The sequence below is a fragment of the Phyllostomus discolor genome, chromosome 2, assembly GCF_004126475.2.
Source record: "Phyllostomus discolor isolate MPI-MPIP mPhyDis1 chromosome 2, mPhyDis1.pri.v3, whole genome shotgun sequence".
Lineage (NCBI taxonomy): Eukaryota > Metazoa > Chordata > Mammalia > Chiroptera > Phyllostomidae > Phyllostomus > Phyllostomus discolor.
Window position 1 is genome coordinate 58811779 of NC_040904.2, and position 23475 is coordinate 58835253.

The 23475-nt window shown below is 38.2% G+C and overlaps 1 protein-coding gene and 1 pseudogene across 2 annotated transcripts in view; both read left to right on the forward strand.

Annotated features, from left to right (window-relative positions):
* Positions 1–2101: 2101 nt before the first annotated feature.
* LOC114488100 lies at positions 2102–2863 on the forward strand (annotated as a pseudogene).
* A 3311-nt stretch (positions 2864–6174) lies between these two features.
* Positions 6175–23475, forward strand: part of AGTR1 (angiotensin II receptor type 1) — a 48900-nt gene continuing 31599 nt past the window's right edge. The window contains exons 1-2 of one of the 2 annotated variants that reach the window (XM_028504860.2): positions 6175–6399; positions 15454–15538. The gene's annotated coding sequence lies outside the window, so the exon portion shown is untranslated. Of the gene's footprint in view, positions 6400–7977; positions 8469–15453; positions 15539–23475 lie in introns of those variants that run through there. The other variant, XM_036017893.1, reaches the window with a different exon arrangement.

Sequence of the window (23475 nt, forward strand, 5' to 3'; positions counted from 1 at the left end):
ATCCTAATGTAGTGCAGGTCCTTTTACTTCCGGTCTGGTCCACTGTTGTCTTTGCTTCTAGCATCTTTATACTCTGATCTACCCTATGTATCATGCTCTTCCTCAAAGGCCTGAGTCACTCCTCAGTCACCTAATTAAACTGAAAGCGCTTTACTAATTTCTGAACTCCACATTCACGCTAGCCCCATCTTTCCTGTTCTTTCTACCACTGTTCTTGCTTACCACTATGAATGCATAAGCTCTTATGCCAGAGAAGCTGGAATCTTGGCTCTGTCCCTTACAAATCATGTAACCTTGAGCAACTTGTTTAACTTCTCTACCTTAGGCTTCTCATATGTAAGTGGGTATAATAATGTACCTATTTATTGATGAGTTTTCTGTGTGATGAATTAGGTTAATAGATATGAAGAGCTTAATGGGTTCTGAAGTACAGTAAGTATTCAATAAGTGATAGCTATTGTTATTATTATTAATACACTCTACAAAATTCTCTACAAAATTCTTTCAATCCTCCTTCCCATACAAATAATAAATGTTTTGCCAAAGTACTTTTACACATGCTGTTCCCTTGACTCCCAGTTCTAACATTCTATCCATCAACACTCATCTTAAACAACACTTCTGCTAAGATATATTGCTCATATAGGCTCAAAGTCAGTCTTATATCTATTTGCATTTGTGGGAATTCTTAACACATGCCAGGCGCCCTGTGCATGTAATGAACTGAGATAGGGCCCTGCCCCAAAGGCACAATCTAGTGGGGCAGAGGGATGCTGTCTCCTTCCTGGGTGAGCACATGCAGGGCTCCATGTCTTCCTCAGCTTTGCATTCCCACCATGTGCTCCTATAGAAACCCATGCTTACTACATATTTAGTTACATCGTAGAAAAGTTGGTGTTTTTAATTTTGTGAAAATTCAAAAAATGTGTTACTATATGGTAACTCTATCTGAACATTTTGAACAGAGTAGTTTCCAAAATGGCTGTACCATTTTACATTCTTACCAACAATGTCTGAGGGCCCCAATTTCTCCCATCCTCACCGATACTTGCTATTATCTGACTTTTTTATTCTAGCTATCCCAGTAGGTATGAAGTAATATCTCATTGTGATTTTGACTTTTATTTCCCTGATTACTAATAATGTTGAGCATTTTTTCATGTGCTTATTGGTCATTCACCCATCTTCTTTGAAGAAATATCTATTTGGATCCTGTGCCCATTTTTAAATTAGGTTATTTTTGTTTTTATTATTGACTGAAAAAAGTTCTTTATATGCTCTGTATACCAGTCTTTATCGAGTATATGATTTGCAAATATATTCTTTAATTCTGTGGATTGTTTTTTCAACTTTGTTAATATTGTCCTTTGAAGCATAAAAGTTTTTAATATTAATGAAGTCCACTTTATCTATTTTATTTGTGTTGCTATAAAAAATAAAATCTGGATGCTTTTTCTTTCTGTTTCTTGTCTGATTGCCCTGGCTAGGACCTCTAATACAATTACAATATTGAATTGTGGTGTGGAGAGCTGACGTCTTTGCCTTGTTCCTGATCTTAATGCAGAAACATTGTCTTTCACTATTAAGTGTGATGTTAGTAAGTGTTTCATAAATAACCTTTACAGGTTCTTGAGTGTTTTTATCATGAAAGGTCATTGGATTTTTGTCAAATATGTTTTTCTGATTTATTAAGATGATCCTGTAGTTTTTTGCCTTGGTTCTATTGAAATGGTATATTACACCAATTGATTTTGGTAAAATAATTTTGCATTTCTGTGAAAAATCTCATTTGGTGATGGTATATAATCCTTTTTTACATGTAACTGGATTGATTTTCTATCATTTTGTTGAGGATTTTATATACATTCATAAGAAATATTTGGCTGTAGTTTTCTTTCTCCTGAGGGTGACTGACAGCATGACTTGGAACTAATGCTGCTTCCTTTTTTCTTGGAAAGAGTTTATGGACATGCACCCACCCCATGGGTTGAGAGACCGAGCCCCTCTGGTGTCCGAAGGTCCACCCTCCAGCAGGGACCCAGTTGTGTCCCTAAGGACTTGCCCTTGAGCAGGTTGGAGGTTAGGCAGTGGGCTGGGCACCATGGAGGTCCTTACCCACTTCACCAAGCAGACCTAGGGCTGGAACTGGAACTTCAGAGCCACTCAGTACACATGTGTGTTGCTTAGATATGTGTTAGAGCCAAAGCTGACAAAGAAAATGTGGTAATGAAGCTTTAGAAATGGAAGTATAGTCTGAGCACTGGCTGTTAAGTGATTCAGACTCAGTAATTTGGTATGCGCTTGTACAGGCTACTCAGCAGAGCATTCATGCTATGGACCTGGTGTTCCGCTTATGCCTAACGTTTGCCAACCTGAACCTGAACCCTGTGGTTTATTTCATCTGTGATGCCCTCCTCTGGATGAGGAACATAGGGCTGGCCTCCAGCATTAACAAAGAGAAAAGATGAATGTGGGCCACAGGCCATTACTTACCATTCTCTCCTACTGAGCCTGGTGGGGGGGATCTATATGAAATCTCCCTGAAGATGGAACAGGTCACATAGGCCAGGGCAAAGAGGGAGAAGTCACCCTCCAAGGATCATCTGGGATACAGCACAGCCCATGAGGAAACAGAATGGCTCCAATCCTTTCTCCTACTTTATTCCAATCTCTGAGTAGTCATCCTCCCTTGCTCCTGGACACAGTGAATAACCTCTGTGATATTCTGAATTCCTTGGACCAGCTGGGGATCTGTAAGTCCAAACCTGGCATCATTGGACTTGGAGGTCTTATGTCCTTCGTAGCAGACACCATTACCATGGCCTGGCCTCACATGAAGCTGAAGACTCCTACCTCTTTGTGAAACAGATGTTTGCATTGGCCACAGACCACAGTCATACTATGCTAAAGACTTGTTCAGGAGAGCATGTAGGGCCTGGTATATGAGCAGAGGTCAGGCCAAGAATGGAGACAAGAAAAGCATGAAGATTTACATATATATTTTGTAGTGCTGGGGTAACTTCTGAATTTCTGAGTACTTTCCTTTCATTTAACATTCATTGAGCTTTCTTATGCACATAGTAAGAGCTTAGTGTTTGCTGAATGAATAAAAATTGAAAGAAAAAAGATTTTAAAAGATTTTATTTATTTTTTATTTTTAGAGAGAGGGGAAGGGAAGGAGAAAAAGAGGAAGACAAACATCAATGTGTAGTTGCTTCTTCAGTGGCCTCCACTGGGGACCTGGCCTGCAACCCAGGCATGTACCCTGACTGGGAATGGAACTGGCAACCCTTTGGTTCACAGCCCACACTCAGTCCACTGAGCTACACCAGCCAGGGTGAAAGAAAAAAATTTTAAAGGCTTAAAATGACAAGTGCACAATAAATGCAGAAACCTTTGAGCTATGTGCCTCATTGTTTTGCACGATTACAGCAGGTTTGATTCACAGCGCTCAGATCCAGTAGAGGCCGCTTCCTCCACAGAGGCCACTGCCAGGATCTGGGAGATGGGCCTAAAGCCTCTTAAATTGCTTGCCCTAACATCACTGCACTCCTGTCCTTCCTCTGTCTGGAGGTGGGATCAGAAACTCATCAGGCACCTTTAAGTATAACTTGTGTCTTTAGTTAATGCAATGACTAAGCCAAAAATCAAAAGCAGATAGAAAGAACTTGAGATAAAAATAATGTGGAAGGTCACAATGGGTATCCATGGGTAGCCAGTGTTGAGAAAACTGAAGTTTAAAAACAAGGACCTATGCACCCCAATGTTCATAGCAGTATTATTTACAACAGCCAAGTGCTGGAAACTGCCTAAGTGCCCATCAGTAAATGAGTGAAACAAAAAACTGTGTTGCATTTACACAATGGAATACTATGCAGCAGAAAGAAAGAAGGAACTCCTAGCCTTCATGACAACATGGATGGAACTGGAGAGTGTTATGCTAAGTGAAATAAGCCAGGCAGTGAAAGACAAATACCATATGATCTCACCTATAAGTGGAACCAATCAACAAAACAAACAAGTGAGCAAAATAGAACCAGAGACATGGAAATAAAGAACAAACTGACAGTTTGACCAGAGGGGAAAAAGGAAGGGGATAATGGGAGAAAGAAGGGGAAGAGTCAAGTCAAGGAACATGTATAAAGGACTCATGGACAAAGACAATGGGCAGAGGAGAGAGGACTGAATGGTGGGTATGGCAGGGAAGAGTAATGAGGGAAATGGTGGGGACAACTATAATTAAATAATAATAAAAATTAAAAAAAAAACACCACTGGGGCCAGAATCTTATTCCTCTGATTCTCAGTCCAGCATTCCTTCTGTGATATTTCACTGCCTTTTTGGTGGAGTGAGAACAGAAGACTCTCCAGAATTTCTGTGCAAGAAGTCTCTCTGAGAACCTGTTGATTAGTGGTTTCTATTTTCTACAAAAAATAAAACTCTATTTAGATGTATCAGCTAGATTGTTTTATGTAAAGCTACATGACAATTTGGGCATTCCCATATTAATTTTCATCAAAATTTGTGCAATCACAACAGTGGAAAATTGTAACAGTGGAAAATTGTAACCCACCCTACCATTCTTTTGACATCATTTCTGTAAGGGCTGACTCTGACTAAATGTAGCTTATAGATGAACAGCATGTTTGTATAAGAAGCCTAGGAACTAACTTCAAAAGACATAGCTCTGGGAGTTTTGCTGACCTTCAACCATGGGGCCAGGACGATGTGAAGCTGAGATGATGTGAAGCCAGGATGACTAAACCAGGATGCTTTACACTGGACCATCACTTGCCTTATAGGAATGGACTGTGCTCATCTGCATGTAGAGAACTTTGCAACCCCCTCCCTTGGTCTCTTTGTTCTGTTCCCCTCCCCCTCCTTATAAAAACCTCTGCCCCCCACTGAGAGGTGGAGATGATCTTTGATATGTGAGTCCCCCATCTTCCCAGGAGATGGACTCTGTGCCATGAGTCCCCATTTTCCAGACTCTGGCATCTGCGGATAAACCACTCTTCTTTACATCAGCACCTGCTTCTCCAGTACTGGCTTTCATAGCAGCAGGCAGCCAGATGTGCTTCTGGGTACACAATTAAGTTTCACCAATACTGTGAATGTGGGAGGGTTGCAATTTTCTATGATAATTCAGACCTCATATGTGTAGGGTAGTTGAGAAGGTAGAAAGAGGTGTAGGGGCTAGTTTGAAGGGGTCATCTCTATATTAAGTAGAGGCCACTTACTCCTGTTCCTACTTTTCATGTTGTGTGTTAGGTTCTTATTTGTGATGGCAGATCCTTTAATTTGGAGGAAGTGAGGTAGTCAAACAGGGTATCAGCCCTACCAGCAAAGCCATTGGGTGTATCTGGGTGGAAATGAGAGAATTGTACACTAAATAAATTTCCCATAAACGTGATTGACCTTCTTAAAAAGTAGACTAAGGTCCTTGGTTCTTTATTTTTAAACTGGTCAGTCAAGATACAAGATTTGAGAAGGCCATTTTGGGAACTTGAAGAGAAATGAAATGTGCTAAATCAACATAAATAAAAAGTTTAAACAACTATTTTTACTTTGTCGAGATCCTGTACTGTAATAGAGTAAATGATCTCTAATTAAAGTTTCTAGACAAAACTGAAAAAATAAGAGTTCATGAAGAATTTTGATCATATTTTATATTTTTAATTTTTATATATACACACACACTTGTAATGCAATTCTGATAGTATGGCCAATAGGAGAAAAAATTCCACCCTTTCACTCTGTAACTCTGAAATAAATCCCTGGGCTGGATCTACGATCCACAATGGCAATGCCAAAGTTTTAGTTACAGGAGAGAGATAGAAGTTCCCTAATGCAGCCTTAAAAGTTTTCGAAGTTTGTTGTTGTTGTTTTAAGTAGAAGAATATTAATCTCGGCGTGAACGGCTGCTCTCATCCCCCCATCTCCTTTCCTTTTCTCGACCTTTCCCCCATGCGGATTCTGGGCCAGGTGGGCACAGACCTAAAGGTGACTCTGGGGATAGCTGTGACATTATCCCTCTTCCGTCAGCATCTGGAGAGGAAGGGGGTTGGGCCGAGAGGGTCTCCTGGGGCGGGTTGGAGGAGGAGGGAATGCAAAACAGAGCCTCGCCCCGGGAACCCACGGCGCAGCAACGCCCCACCCTATAAATTCGGAGCTTCCTTGTCTCGGAAGATTCCAGCGCCTGTCAGCCAGGCCCCCAAGCATTGGAGGCAGAGTGTCCGAGCGGGCGCAGGGCTGGCAGCTCTACCCGGCCGGCGGCGGCGATTGCTGGGTACCAGTCCGACTGACCGAGAGCAGTCCCGACGCCGAAGCGGCGCGCAAAAGCCCCACACCAGTGCCACTCGCTCGCGGCCCGACGTGCGCGCAGCGCCCCAGGCGCGGGTGAGTGGGTGCGGACTGCCGGACAGGCTTGGGGCGGTGGGGCGGGCGTGGCCTGTTTCTCACTAAGGAGCCCTAACGGTGGGCGCTGTGCCTAGAAAGGCTCGAGGACCACGGAGGGCGAGTGTAGCTCGGGTCGTCGCCCACCCGGACTTGGCCGCGCTTCCCCATATCAGGTGAGGGGCGCATCAGAGTTTGAGAGGGTTGAATTTGAGCTTGTTTGCCGCGTGACCCCCAAATTTCATTCCTATTCCATCAGACACTTCCAATTACAGGCAAGAAACCTCTAAGTGGGATGAAACCAAGTAAACTTTCTTCCGGAGGCTTTTAGCTAACTCCTGTCTTTTAACTGTGACCTGAGCGGCAACCAGTATGACTGCCGGGCGTCCATTTATTTCAGTTATGCTATATCTCAGGCGAAGATACAAGGATCCCCATACGCCCCCTCTGCTTCCCAGGCGATGCCCTTAACCTGCTCATCTTCCCTCCCCCTCCCTGCAAACCTTAGCAGTGGGTCTTTGGCACTGACCCCGCCCCCACCTGGAGCAAACTTCCCACCTTAGGGTGCCCTTTAATTCATCACATTGGAGAAGAGAGAAGCCCGGACATTTCCACTCCTTTATCTCCACCGCCTTGGCCAGTGCATATTTGTAACAGGGTCAGGATTTTAGAAGCAGCTCTTGCTGGCTTCTTCCCTCCACTCTGCCTCTCTATCTATCACCCTGTTTTCCAGTTCTCTTAACCTTCCAGTCCGGGTCTCCACAGGACCAGCTGCTAAAGTCTCTGACAGACCTTACCAAGTCTTTCCCAGAGTGTCTCCTGCCCCGTTGTTTCTGGGCGGCGTTAGACACCTGGCTGTTGAATCCACCTGGGGCATCTTTACCAAATCTTGGTTTGCTGATGGCGTCATAAGTATCAAAACCCACTACTACACTCTGGAGCCCTCTCTAATGGCAAAAGTCTGGGTGCTGTCTCCCCTGGGAGCACTTTTGGGATTCGGCTGCGTTTATTTCTAGTGTCATTCCAGAAGGAAAAGAACAGTGATAGGTCAAGCAATCTGGCACCTTGCTGTTTCATGTTTTTTAACTTTGCAGAACAACTCGTATATCCCCAGGAAGGAGCCTCATCCCCAACATGCTTCTCTTGGTGGTTATTACCACCTGAGGGGCCTGGGTTCCCAGACATCTATTCCCCTGAGCATGAGCTATAACCCCCTATAAGTGTTCTCTAAAAAAGAAATCGCCTGTTTCCCTTGTCTCTTGTAGTATTTCCTTAGCTCTAATGGCCCCCATGGATAAACCCTCCTCAAGTGTGATGGATCCCACCACCCTTCCTGGCAGGCAGTGCTGGGGCAGGGAAGAGGCTCCCACCTTAACTAGTTGTGTGGTGTTTGGATCTGAACCTCAAGTCCTGCCCATAAAGTTCCCTTCAGTGATAAAATTCTTTGATTCCTTTTGTTTCTTAATTATTGCTTGAAAATAAGCCTAAAATAATTAACCTTTCAGCCCATGTTTGGCATTTTAAAAACTGTCAAAATAACTCTCCTGGTAAATTATCTGCTCTAGAAAATCAGTAGGTTTTCCAGAGCTGGCTCCAAGTGTCCATCCCACAACTTGGGGCTTTCAGTTCCTACAACCCAACTTGAGAGTCGGGGAATGGCCCCAAGCTGCTAAGTCTCAACATTTGCTCAAGTTTCCTAGTTATTAGTGTTAAGTCTGTTGTCTACTCTGCCTTCCCGTTTTTGTCCTGACATCATTGGTCTTTGCGCCCGTTACTTGGCCTTGATTTCTGGCTTGACTCTTCTTTGACCTTAAAATGAATCAACGGTTCGTTCCATCATCCAACTCAGAAGAAAACTGGTTTTCTTCCAGTGGTTCCACTGATGCCAAAGAAGACTCATCTTTGAGATTTAGAAAGTGTCTTTCATTCACTATTGCTTCAGAAGTGCTCTGCATCCCAAAAGCTCTGAGCTTAAATCTTTCCCATCACTCTTAAACCCTGGCTCAGTGTTCAAAAAGGACAGAAGTGTGGATTTTTCAGTTTTCTTATTTGGGGTGTTTTTCTAGTTTGAGGTAAGAATGGTGTTTGTGTTTATGATATTCTTTTTTTGTTGCTGTTTATACTGTTGTTGTTATTACTATGACTAATTATTTGCCCTGTGCTAGAAAGAAAATAATGAAAGAAAATTTAATTTGCTGCTTACCCAAAGGCAAGGTAAAATACCATTTCAAACTCAGTTTAAATGCATGATGTATGTCTCCTATAGCTTTATCTGTGCTGTCACAGTGCCCTTTTCAAGCAACTGCCTGAGAGTTGCTGTATCTTGCTTTCAAATGTGTTACAGGGACCAAGAGTGATTCCTATCACACTTGCATGCTTGGGCTGCCCAATGCCGGCTTCAGCCTTTCTCACCATGCTCACTGGTGGACCTCATCCTTTTCCCACTCAGTTATGACTGGGGAATGCCCGAGAGCCTCCCAAGTAGGTGAGAAAATTAAGAATTTTATTTAGAAGTTTAAAGTAAATCCAAGTGCTGTGAAGATTCAACTGCTGTCTTAAAGACACTGGAAATAAACAAATAGAAAGCCAGAGCAACAAAATATGACAAAGTATCCAAGGCCAGGTTAGGAATGCTTTTCTCCCTTGTTCTCCCACACTGGACATACCAACCTTTAAACTCTTGCTTTGGAAAATGCTTATAATTTTTATTCAAAATAGACTTCTGTTTCAAAATTGCCTAACGTCATTGGATTACATGGTTCATGTTTGTTTTCACATAGTTACCTATTGAAAGTCTGCTGAAACTCCCATAAGCAAAAGTAAATTTTATTTCATTTCTGGTGTAAATTTAGCAGTCACTTTACACTTTCCATTTTACTCATGATATGAATTTTTCTACCAAAAATCAACTTTTCAAAGACATAATATATAAAGCCATTTTAAGTTAAGTAGTATCTATAGGGATTTAAGGTAATATTGAACTGATTTGGTAGGTGCTGTTATCTTATTAAAGCTCTAAAATATAATGTTTCAATCACAGTAGAAAAAAATCTAAAGACCTGTATATTTGCCAGATGTTTCATTAGTTAGTGATTACTTTAATGTCAAATTTGATAACTGAAAATAGAAAACAAAGTGTATATTTAGAATAGTCATGAAAATGACAGGTGAATCTTGCTCTTAGCTCTGGTTGTATTCACATTAAAGCTTTGCTATTTGACTTTGATTCTCTTCACAGTAGATGACCATAGGGGAAAAATTCCCTTGAGTGTGAAAACCAAAATATCCTTTCAAGATATTTCATTAACAAAGAATTCACTATATACTATACTGTATGGTTGCTTTATTTTACATTATTCTTATAGCTCAATTTAGATTTTTTTCTTCTGTTTGTTTGGTTTCTAAAATAACTGCATCATAGAAATAAATATCTAGAATCGGCCAGCTCTTGTTGGAGTTTCCTTCCTATACCCAAGAATACTTTAAATCGTGTTGTTAGTCTAACATTTAATTTTCTAACATTTACAAATTTGGAAAATGGGTAAGAAATGGGTATGCTTGTTTTTCATAATCTCATTATGCCTTTATATTTCAAGTCCCAACTCTAAATGTTCTTAAAATTTTAAATCATAGAATTAATAATCATTCAGTTTGAGTCAACTTTTACGGGATTCCTTGTTCATTTTATACATATGTAAGCTGCTTTGTTTTTCACCAAATAATGTTAAAATCTTACTTAGATCAATAGATTTAAAAACTTTGAATGGTTAACTTCAGAGTAAGAATATTAGAGAATTACATATAGGGCATACACTCTTAAAAAGAGTCTATGAGGGCTAATTTGCTCTCTTAGTTTTCTTTAGATATTTTCCATTTTATATTAATCAAAGTCCTCTTGGAAAATGGAGAATTATATTGATGGAATATATCAGTTATAGTATCAACAATAGCAGAAGATACTTACAGAGGGAACACTATGGCGCTAAGAGATATTAAGCCCTGCAGACACACCAAAGTAGAAAATGATCTTTGTCCTAGAAAAATGTTGGTCAAGCTAAGTACATATTTAGATAAGGTTTCTCCAATCATTTCAGTGCCACTGGGGTGGGGAGCCATTTAAAAACAACTGTCAGACCAGGTGGAATGTCTAGTGTGGTCACATTGCTTGATTCCGGCCACTTCCACAATAACCACAACAGCTTTTCCCTCCTCATGGGATTGTATAACTCCTTTGATGGCATGGATCACATCCCATGCCTCCTTGCATTCTATTACTAAATGCTCCACAAGTCACTTGCTTGCCTTTTTGTCATTTCATTGTTTTCTGCTAAAGCTAAAATGCTAAATATATTTTCAGATCCCTGTATTTTAGACGAGAAATTTTAGAAACCATTTTTCTAATCTTATTTAAGTATATTATTCTGGTATAATACAATGACTTAAAATTGATGCTTTAGCCTTACTAATTGGGGAGCTAAGTTAAATTAATACCAGTTTTTTATCTAAACTGGTAATGGCAAAGGTCAAGTAGAGGAAAGAGTAAGAAAAAGAGAAATGAAAAAGAATAAAATGTTGATATAGCAAGTCAGTAATTCTTAAGGTATTAGGGAACAAGTAAGGCAAGCATATTACAATCATGTGGGGAATATTTTAAATCTAATACATGTTAGCTGCACTTTTCTTTCTACCCCTTCCCCCACTGGACCACAAATTAAGAGCAGCCATCCACAATTACCTTGGGCATCAAGGTCCCCAGACCAGCATCATGGATATCACCTAGGGGCTTTCTAAGGATACAGAATCTGAGACCCCACTTAGACCCACTGAATAAGAATCTGCTTTTTAACAAGATCCCCAGGGGACTCAAATGCACATTAAAGTTAGAGAAGCACAACAACCTATGCCTTGTTGAGAATGTTTCTAGAGCTTATTTTCTTGGATTTTTAAATAAAGCCAACTGCACATAAAATGTGTCAAACACAATGTCCAGCCTTTAAACATGTTTTATTTAATCCTGACAGCATCCGTATAAGATATTCACTGCTTGTTCCTGATTTTGAAGATTAGGACACTGAGTAATGAGAAGATAAATAGCCCACCCCAATGCAGTAACTGGTAATGTTTTAAACACAGGAAAACTGATTCCTGTGCTCTTGGCCGCCACCCCACTATGGGCTCTACGCTATGCTGCCTGCTTTTTAAGGCCAACGGGTTATTTGAGAATCCATTTAAAGTTTTAATTTGAAATCAAGTTCTATTTCCCTCATGGGAAAAAGAAGATCTTTCCATTTTAGTTATAACATTTGCCTGCCATCTTACATTTAAGTACAATAATGAAGAATTCGAGAAATTCCTTCTTCAGTTGGGAAATAAATACTAAAATTATGCCAGCCCATTATTTTTTTAATATTTAAGGTCTGCTTTCTCTAAATTTTCCCTACCTTAACTAAACTTTTCTTTTACTTTTTGGTGTTCTGATGTTATAAAAAAAAAGTTCTTTCTTGAACAGGACATTCCTTACATATATAAACTCTTCATTCCAACTCAAATTATAGATCATATTTTTAACTTTTAAAAAATATATAAGCAGTTATTTACAAACTGTAATTGAATATAGTTGCTAACCAGTCAGTCTGCAAGCAAGAGGTAACTTATTTTAAGCCAGCGACTCCACGAATGCCTCAATCTCTGAATGGTTTCTCCCAGGGCACGTAGATTGTCTGGCAGTTAGCAGCTGGATCCGGGCAAATGCCTGTCGTTTTGACAGGGGCTTGCTGATGTTGCTCAAGAGACTGAGGTGACTCTGGGTTCCTTGTGACCATATTTGAGAGGTGAGATGTGTCACCAGTACTGAGCAGATACAATTTTCTCAGTAATAAAGGGACACATCCTCGGGAGACAATTTCATTAGCTGCTTGGATCTAGAACTTTAGATACACAGGCAGCACAAACAGTAAGTCATCTAACTTGTACGTGACCAGTTAAGTCAAAACCAAGGGGAAGTAGTGTCCAGGAGACTGCTGCAGGGGGCAGGTAGTGTTTCTTACCGCCGATACATTACACAATGCCAGTAATCCTCTTATGGCTCTTTAGAATCCTGCTAGTCTCATTAAAGCCAAATATTTGTGACTGTGGCTGAGTATAATATGCAGCAGGTTTTTTCTAGACAAATTGGGGGAAAAAATCTCACAACAATTCTTCTACTAAACTTCATACATTTGCAAGTTTATCATCACATATACTTTCTTCACATTTTGAACAAATTCTTCTTGTTACCCAATTCAAATGTGTTGTAAAAGAATCTAAATCTATGTGGTATACCCTTACAATGAGAGTGTTCCATTAGCCCAGCTTTAATATTCTAACTCTTTCAAATCAAATGATGTCACTTCACATAAAAGGCATTATACCATGTTCTCTCCAGCTTTTAACCTTCACACAATTAATAGCAGCCACTTTGTCAGGAATGAAAAAGAATCTGATGTGATCACTACATAATAATTTCTTGAATGTGTTTGATCTGCTAAGTTAACAGAATGAATTTTCGAGAGAAACACAAATCTATCTCTATTTTTTAAAATTTCCATTAGGTTAAGCCATATGACAGAGCATTAGAAAGCCATAAAATATTTATATAAAGATATATTTGAAATAATGTATTTTAAAATATTTAATGACAAAGAAAGGCCATTGTAAGTGAAAAAGCAATGTGTGAAACACAAACCCTGAGTGCGATCCAGCGTGTGTGTGTATTTGGTAGATGCTTGTCAAGGTGCCATTAAGGTCTCATTTGGGTCACTGGTGTTATAATGAAAGTAATTGAGGTATATTAGCGCAAATTGTGAGTCATAATCTCTGATACATTTTTAAATGCCTGCATCTTTGTAGAACAGATAACAAAGATTAGGAAAAATATATAACAAATCTTAAAAGCTTTTGAGGGTTATTAAGATCAAGGCTAAGATCAAAAGTGACTTTTTTCGTTCCTTTTTTTATATGCTTTCAAAATTTCCAATAATAACCTCTATTACTTTTATACTTCTTACTTTCTGTTTGTCTCGGAATTTCCATTACTTGCCTTCTAGCCCACTCTAGACTTCAGATCTTAGACGACCACTATTAACTCTCTGAAGGATGATACTGATACATCTGACCCTGTCTCTAATTTTTACCCCTGAAGGGTACACTGGCCCCTTACAAGATTCCACAGAATTCATACCATAGTAACATTTTATAGGATAAATCATCTTATGGGAAACTTCTTTTGCTATAACAACAAAACCACCAAGAAATAGGAATCTGAAAATAGATCCTTCTAATGCCAAAATTCTCCTATACAACAATGCTTTGGTAATGTTGATATGTGTTCTTTAAATATATATATATAGCCTATTCAGCTTTAAAAAATTTCTTACATAAAATAATCCCAAATCCACAAGGAAAAACAGTGATAAAGTTGGCTACATAAAAAAAAAATTAATGGCTGTATAGTAAAAACACCATTAACAAAGTAAAAAGATAAACAGGAACTTGGAAAAGCAATTTGCCACATATTACATGTAAAATGCCAGTTTCCTTAACATAACATGAGCTCTTTAAAATAAGAAATAATGAACAACCAGCTTGAAAAATGAGCAAAAGCCATGACTGGGCAAACTTGTAGGAGAATAACTACATAAAATAAGAAAGGAAAAAGGAACTCAGTCTATTTCATAACTAAAGAAATGCAAATCAAGCAAATACATACTTTTTTACTTATCCTGAGGGGAAAAAAATCTAAGATTTGAGAAAAGCCAGATTTTTGATATTATAAATTAACTTTTATAGAAAGCATTTTGTAAGTATCTTTCAAAATCTTAATGTAAAACTAATTTAGTGTAATAATTTAATAATTATTCAAATAAGTACAAATAAATACAATATATATTCAAATAAGTACAAAAATGTATATGTATAGATATAATCTTGAGGCAATTTTTTAAGCAGCCAAAAATGGAAATTGAAAAGCAAAAGAAAAAACTTAAGGTCCATTAATAGAGGGCCAGTTAAGTAAGTTACCATTTATCAGTGTAACGCCAAGTATCAGTGCAATGATGAGTATACTCATGAAAATGAATGAGGTAGATTTACATATGTTGATGTAGAAAGTTCTGCTAGCCATGTTAAGTTAAAAAAAATAACAGAGTAGAATAGTATGATGTTAGTATGATATGTAAAATGAAAAAAGCATTAATATACACATTTATATTCATGTAAATACATTTTTTAAAGATTTTATTTATTTTTAAAGAGAGGGGAGGGGAAGGAGAGGGAGAGAAACATCGATGTGTGGTTGCCTCTCATGCACCCCGACTGTTCCTGGCCTGCAACTGGGGCATGTGCCTAGGAATTGAACCGGCAACACTTTGGTTTGCAGGCTAGCACTCAGTCCACTGAGCCACACCAGCCAGGGTGCATGTAAATACATTTTTTAGAAGTCCTAAAAAGGCATATAAGAAACTATTAGTAAGAAGTATCTCTGGGAAATGGATCCAGAGAGACAAATAGAGAGGGCTAGGAGACATGTACTTTTATATTCTACTCACCTGTAACTTGACTCTTATATCACATGCAGGTATTACTTCTCTGAAATATAAAAACTGAGATTTTTAAAATTATATTTTTGAAACTATGGTTCCATAACACTTATATAAGCTTTATTAAAATTAATCATTTGTCAAAGTTTTACTAGATTCACAAGTAAAAATCTCATCTATTATATTTCTTATATTTAGTAGCTATGTCTACAGAAGTGTCTAAACATAAAATTACACTATTTTACCCCACAATATTCTATTTCTTCTCTAGTGTATCTACTGGGTGTAGGGGAAGGTGCTGACTAGAAGCAGAGGAGGATGAGGCCCCCTGACAGTGCAGCCTGACTCTGTACAAGGAAAAATGTGTCCTTTCATTCCCTCCAAACACATTCATGAGATGTAGTGTTAATGCTTACTCTGTAAACTAAAAAATAAAAACCTAACCGTATTCAGTGAATCACACTAATCTTTTTCTTTCCAGATTCGATACATCATAAATTGGTCTGAAATGGCTGACTTTTTATCTAAATAAGTTACTGACATCATTCCAGAAGCTCTGCATCCAAGTAAATGCCTTACACCTGTAGCACTGTATCCATCAGGTGTCTCTTGTAATGTGTCAACAGGGGAGGTGGCAGAAGAAGCCACACATGCCCTTGTCCAGTGACAGAAAGAGAGGAAGCAGAGAAGGAAATTCCAGTCTTACCCCATGCCTTCCAATAAACAGCTTAAGCACATGGATACATTTATAGGAGTTTAAATGTAAATGGTGTCAGAATTACCAAGATATCCCTGTATAAATGGATGTGAGCCATGTGAGAGATTGGCAGTCCCTGTGACAAGGGTCTCCCTGTGGTGTGGGTGACGGCTCTGCACTGTGCTCTCCACATTGTACAGTCAAGGGCTTCAGAAGATCCCAGAGGAGAATGATGTGCTCTCTCACAGCCATGAGGTAGGAGATTTGCCCCACCACTTACTTCCAGAAGCTTCAGAAACCTTAAAACTTGACCTGCGCTCAGTCTCATTCCTACAAACATCTCCCTTACTGCATTAAGATATAGGAAAAATGGCACTATGAAATTGGAGAGAGAGGCACCTTTAATCCCCACGCAGTCTAGCCCCCTAGAGGCCCCCAGAGGGCATTGACTGAGAACCTGAAAAGGCAGCTGTGACTCCTTGTTGGTCCAGCTCCTGCCACATGGGCTTCATTTAAAAAAAAAAATACACTACTGAATTTACCTAGCTTGCAAGATAGGTTGCAGGTTCAATTTCTGGTCAGGACACATACCTAAATTGCGGGTTTGATCCCTGGTCAGGGTGCTTACGGGAGGCCGCTGATCAATATTTTTCTCTCTCTCCCCCCCACCCCCCTTCTTCTCTTTCTCTCCCTGAAAATCAATGAACATATCCTTGGGTGAGGATTAAAAAAAAAAAACCTCAACCCAAAGTAACAGGGGAGACACTCCCTAATCCCTCCTGGTAGAATGCAAAGAGTAACTTCCCCCTTCTGAATTTGTGTGATTGCGTTTTATCAAAGTAGAAGATAGCTGGTGGGTGAGTAGACTAATGTTGAGGGGACTTGATTATTTGTTCAATTGGCAGGTAGGAAACACTTGTTGCATGGTACTCCAAGGTGGTGTTAGGAAACTATTTAGTACTGCTTTAATCTTGGAGATAAATGTAGTAACATTCCACAGAGTTCTGTCACCATAAATCTTTAGAGAGTTTTTCTTTTTCTTTCTTTCTTTCTTTCTTTCTTTCTTTCTTTCTTTCTTTCTTTCTTTCTTTCTTTCTTTCTTCTTTCTTTCTTGTGTAGTTAAGCCTAGGAAGCTAGACTACTCATGTTTTTAGCAAAAAAAATCAGCTTTGGAAAAAGTTCTTAAAATATATGTCCTAGTTAGGAAGACACTAAGACAGGAAGCTTGATTTTACCTGCTAGGAGACTGAATAAAAGGTGCTTTTAATCCGTAATAGGCTGTCAGCCTTGCAGTGGAAGAAGCTGGACGATAGGGGCTTCCTGCCGGAAATGATCCTTGGACCATCCACCTTTTTCATATATTTTGGAAGCCCTCAATTTCTAACAACCACATATTTGTAGCAAAAATTCCAAAATAACTATGATATTTTGCTTACAAACAGCAAAATACAGAAGAGAACATTATGTAAAATTTTAAACATTTTCAAACTTTTAAGTTTCAGATGAAAAAGCAAAACGTGGTTAATTCTAAGGTTTTTAAAAAGGTTATTTTATTTATTTATTTATCATTTATTTATTTATTATGTATTTTAGAAAGAGGTAAAGGGAGGGAGAAAGAGTGGGAAAGAAACGTCCTTATGAAAAAGAAACATGGATCGGTTGCCTCGTGTTTGAGCCCTGACCTGGACTGCAACCCATGCACATGCCCTGACGAGTAACCTTTTGCTTTGCAGGATGACGCTCAACCAAATGAGCCACACCAGTCAGGGCTAAATTACTTTTGTTTGTTAAAGATTGATGCTATACCAATCCTGCCACTAACTAGCAGCTTTGCCCTCTGTTTCCTGTTAGATAATCTCCAAGGCCCCATCCCAATCCATAGGCATTATATTGAAACACAAAAAATGTTTTAGGGAGGACATTTTGAACTTTGTAATGTCCCTTTAAATGACTACAGAACTCTGATCTCTTATTGATTTAAACCAGTAATGTGTAAACAGCATTGCAAACCTTGTTTTACAAGACCAAAAGAATTTAGGCTGATACCTATTTATGAAAATGGGGAAAACCTGATTAGGACAGTTAAGAGAATCAAAACCGTATTCAGGGGCTTAAAATCTATAGACCGGCATGGTCCAATATGGTTGTCATTTGCCACATATGGCTATTTTAATTTAAATATGAATTATAACTGGATGAAATTGTAAATTCAGTTCCTCAGTTTTACTGGGTTGGCTAAAAAGCCTATTTAGTTTTTTCCATACAATGGCTCTAGTAGTGCTTTGTTATCTTTAACTTCTTTCAAAACAATTTTGTTAGATTGTACTGTGACAGCTGTCATATTAGTATGCATTGTTTTAAAATATTTTATTTATTTATTTTTAGAGAGAGGGCAAAGTGGGGAGAAAGAGAGGGAGAGAAACATCAATGTGTGGTTGCCTCTCGTGTGCCTCCTACTGTGGACCGGACCTGCAACCCAGGCATGTGCCCCGACTAGGAATCAATCCAATGACCCTTTGCTTACCAGTCTGGTGCTCAGTCCATTGAGCCACACCAGCCAGGGTCAGTGCACATTTTTTAAAAATTTATTAAAATTGGTAAATTTGTGTGCAGTCATTTTAATATTGAAGATGGAAGAAAATACACATTATTTTTGGTGTATTATGCTTTATTACTTAAAGAAAGGTAAAAACACGACTGAAATTTAAAAAAAGGATTTGTGCAGTGTATAGAGAAGGTTCTGTGGTTGATCAAACATGTCAGAAGTAATTTGCAGAGTTTCTTGGTACTGTTGACATTTTGACCAAATAATTCTTTGCTTTGGCACTGTCTTACGCATTGAAAGATGTTTAGCATCACCCCGGCCTCCACATACTAGAAGCCAACAGCAGGAGATAGCCGACATACTCAAAATATTCAAATCAATAAGGTTACTGATGAAAATGAAAAACATACCTTTTATTTTTACAAAAAAACTAAATGGGCTTTTTGGCCAACCCAATATTAGCCACATTCAAGTGCTCAATAGACACATGTAGTTAATGGCTACATAGTAGGCAGCACAAATATAGAGCATTTCTATCATCATAGAAACTTCTGTTGGACAGTACTATAAACAAATTTATTTTTTTAATTTTTTAAAGATTTATTTATTTATTTTTAGACAGAGGGGAAGGGTGGGAGAGAGGGAGAGAAACATCAATGTGTGGTTGCCTCTCACTGGCCCCCCACTGGGGACCTGGTCTGCAACCCAGGCATGTGCCCTGACTAGGAATCAAACCCGCGACCCCTTGGTTCACTGGCCAGCACTCAATCCACTGAGCCACACAAGCCAGGGCAACATATTTATTAATAAAGCAGCAAACTTCTGTTAGTAAAAAGGTTGTATACTGTCTTAAATTTATTTGGAAATTTAAAATCACTTCTACATTTTAGTTTTCTCAGTGATAAGTTATCTGGTATATAGTTCACACAGGCCCCCTTTTCTTTTTCCTGTGTATTTGCATGTGCCAGTACATAAAGTTAAGTATTTTGTGAAATGATACCTAAGGGTCTTCAATATCAAATTTTCTTATAATCCGGTCAGTAACAATGACACTGGTTTACTAAGACCAGAACATTAAAAACTCTGACTTATATGGAACCTGCTCAGCTTTGAATTCCCTCCAAGAGTCCAAATCTCCTATACATTTGTCAAATAGAGCAACATTTTGAAAATATAACCTAGATACCTTAGTTCCTTAGACCAGCTCTAAATTTAGCTGAGAAGTATCACAACTGCTATACAAAGAATTCTTTTTAAGAAGTACTTGAAGTTGTTTTTTTTAATCAGGCTAATAGAAAAAAGTTACCCTCGGTAATCAAAAAACTGCTCAATAGGCTTGAAACTATTTTTAGAAACATACATCAACCCCATCTAAGAGAAAACAAATATAATTATCTAAATATACAGAATAAAAATGTCATCATGTGAACAAAATTCTTTTCAAGAAGTCCCTGAAATAACCATTCAGAATAGAGCCAGCCATTCCTTGGGAAATGGAGTCTCCTCAGCATGACTGTTATCAGTCTAATGACATCCAGAACCACCTAATTGTAATGCGGAACCATGTTGGACTTCACCCACCTGGAACGTCTGATTGTGGAGAAGATAGTCCTGAAGCCAGGACAGCTGGGGCTTAACCAGAGCCATTCGGGCAGCTCCAAGTCCATGCTAATTCAACTGCATCCTTGTTTGCTTCTGGGATGTGGTTCTAAACTTGTCTGCACACTGACATCATCCAGGAGCTTTAAAAATAGTACTGATGCCTGTGCTCTCCCCCAGATTTGTGATTTATTCATTTGAGGGGATAACCTGGGCTCTGAAACTTTTGAAATATTCCCAAGTGATTCTAACATATAGATATGTTTGGGAACTTGTCAGATAGAACTTACATAGAAAAATTTCAGCCCTGTTAAGTTCCTGCCTTTTTTTTTTTTAATCAGTAAGTTCAGTCATATTAGCAAGTATCATTTTGGGCTGCTTCCAATTGTAACACATCCCTAAGGCCTTCTAGCTTACTATTTCTAACCTATTGTGAGCTTTTAAAAAATCTGCTAACTAAACCTATTAAAATGGGATATAAGATAAAAATAAATCTGTGCTCAATGAGAATCAGGTTCCTTCACCTTCATACACTTTGGTATAGTTCTAGCTTCTTAAAAGCCTTCCTCAGGTACAGCCAATTGGGGAAAGTTTGGCAATTTCTTATAAACTTAAATAAATGCATATTACCCACCTTCCCTACTTTCAGGTATTTACCTAGGAAATATGAAAATACATGTTCACACAAAGACCTGAACGTGAATGTTTATAATAGCTTCTTTCATAATCACCAAAAACTAGGAACAATCCAAGCCTCCACCGATTCTGATTGATTACACTGGGAAATGGGAAAATGGGAAAAGAAACTGTGCTCCGTCCATACAATAAAATGCCACTCAGCACTGAAAAGGAGCAAACTAGGATGATACCAGGTGAAAGACGCAGACAGAATATGCTATATACAGTGTGATTCCCTTTATATGACACTCTGGAAAAGGCAAAGCTAGTGGGACAGAAATCAATTGATGAGGGCCAAGGACTGGAGTTGGGAGGAGAGGACAGGGGTACAAGGGGATTTTGGGGGTGATGAAAATACTGACTGTAGTGGTCATTACAGTTGGGTGCATTTATCAAAACTCATCACACCATATACCTTAAAGTGGTGAATTTTACTGTATATAGATTACACTTCAAAAAATCTTACTTAAAAGATAATATTTTATATACTTTCCTAAAGTCACAGGATTTTGTTTTCTTAAAACTTGTGAAAAGGGGTATACACAATCATATTGAGCTAATATATGGCTACTGGCTTTTTTTTTTTTACCTATATCACTGACATCTCCAAGTAAGAAACACTAAAAAAAAGATTTAGGATCATTTTCAAAGGCGAATATTTCTTTACTACTACTTATTTTCTGTAAAGTATTATTTTTCTACAATTATAGGTATGTTTCCATTGTAGAAGCTAAAGCTGATTTATGTTTTTTAGACAATTTGAGCGCTAAACAAATCTTAGACCACTTATTTTTTCTTTTTGAAAAGAAATGTACAAGGTATTAGAAGTCTCCATTTTTATTTCCCAAGTATGTATATCACAGCTAACGGTAGTTTGTTTTTAATATTAATTAATATAATCACCTCCTATTATAGTATATTCTTTTTTATTTTTATTTTTTTTAGATCTTATTTATTTATTTTTAGAGAGAGGGGAAAGGAGGGAGGAAGAGAGAGAGAAACATCAATGGGTGGTTGCCTCTCACATGGCCCCCACTGGGCACCTGGCCCGCAACTCAGGCATGTGCTCTAACTGGGAATCGAACTGGTGACCCTTTGGTTCGCAGCCAGCACTCAATGCACTGAGCTACACCAGCCAGGGCACCTCTTGTTACAGTATATTCTTAAAGTGCTCCATCACCATTTTCCACTAATTTGATCCCATTTTTAAACCATCAATCTCAATTACTTTCCACTCATTTATACCTACTAGTTCAATTACATTTGGCTCCTGGACTAATAGTTGTATGTTGCACAAGGCAAAAAATTAAAAATACATTTGTCTTTGAGTCACTGAAGCATCAAAGATTTGAAACAGCTATATAACTTGCTGTGTGAAAGGTATATAAATATTCATCCAATATTCCACTTGCACATTTAAAAGTATCACTTTTCAACGAAATCATAAATAAGTTTGAACCCAATTTGTAATTGTCAAATACGAATCTTAATGTCTTGCCAATGAAAACCAAGGCAAAATAAACATTAGCAATTTGTGGATATAATATAATATACAATATAATATACAAAATTGTATATTTTTTATAGAATATACTCCAAATAACCTGTTATTCTACATAAACCTTGTCCCTAGCTTTGAATAATATAAGTAAATATGCTTAGCACATAACTATGTAGGAGACTAATTTAAATTATATTACCGTTAATATTTTAACAATTAAAAGAGCTCAGAGAATTAGCCTCTAAATTTAGAGACTCTGCCTTGTTGGCAGAAAGAACTTTTGACTAGTACCAAAAGTGTTGTCATCCTGTCCCTTCAACTAGTTAATCATTCTCTTTAAAATGTTTGAGAAAATTTAAACATTTAGGATTAATTTTTTAAATTCCAGAAAGGTCTAAGATATCTTAGAAATGCAATAATATTGTGCATATCTGGCAGAACGTAACCAGTTATCTAGAACTAGGTCTTCAGTACCTTTCCAAAATTTAAACAAATGCTAGACTCAGCCAGGGGCCCTGGGACAACAGGAACAATATCATACCGCAAGTCCAACATCCAATCAGGAGCAGCCTTCCTCCTCCTCTCAGCCATGCAAAGCCAAAATACTTGTGCATACAGCATGGGCCACCATAGGAAGCAAACAGCTGCTGTAGATAAGACCAGGCAGTAACTAAAGGCTATCTCTTGACCTGGAGACTGAACCTCGACTCCTCAGTGATGGTCCCAGGTCAAAAAGGAAGAAAAATGTGGGCGTTTTGCTGCCTCCAGGTTTCTCTAGTGGGGTCAGTATACAGAGCAAAAGGATAAAACAACTGTTTTCCTTAACAATGCAATGCAAGAAGTCCAGCCTGCTCTGGCAATGTAAAGGCAATGCAAGTTAGAATCATTGATTACCACAGTTTCTCATGTGATATATGTAACACTAATGGACTAGCTGTCTTTTATTTAACTCTGAGCCATTAATGAATGCTAGTCTTTATTTTCCTTATGGCATGTTTATTTATATACAACTGAACAAAAAGGGAGCATTGGAAATGGCCCTGTGGAAGTTTTAGCCCACACTGCTTCAGCTTGGTTTGGGGCAGCTGAAGTAGTAGTAGCTCTTCCTGCATTTCTGCTAGAATGTAGAGTTAATTAGATGTATAAATTAGAGAAAACATATCATCTGAATTAAAAATGAGAAATTAAATATGTACCAATTAAGTAAAAGAAAACTTATCCTATAAATAAAACAATAAATGTCAATATATTTAAAAACTTAATTTAGCTTTCTTAAGATATGACAGATTTAACAGACCTAAGTTGACATCTTAAAATGAAGAGATCTATGTAGCCAATTTTGTGATTTTTATCTTCTTAGGAAGATGTTTTGATATCTTTACCTTTTATATTTAATCAATTTCTTTTTTGTTTCTGTGGTGTCCTCATCCATCAATCCATATTGGTTGAATTTATATAGCTATATAGCTGAACATCCCAAGAG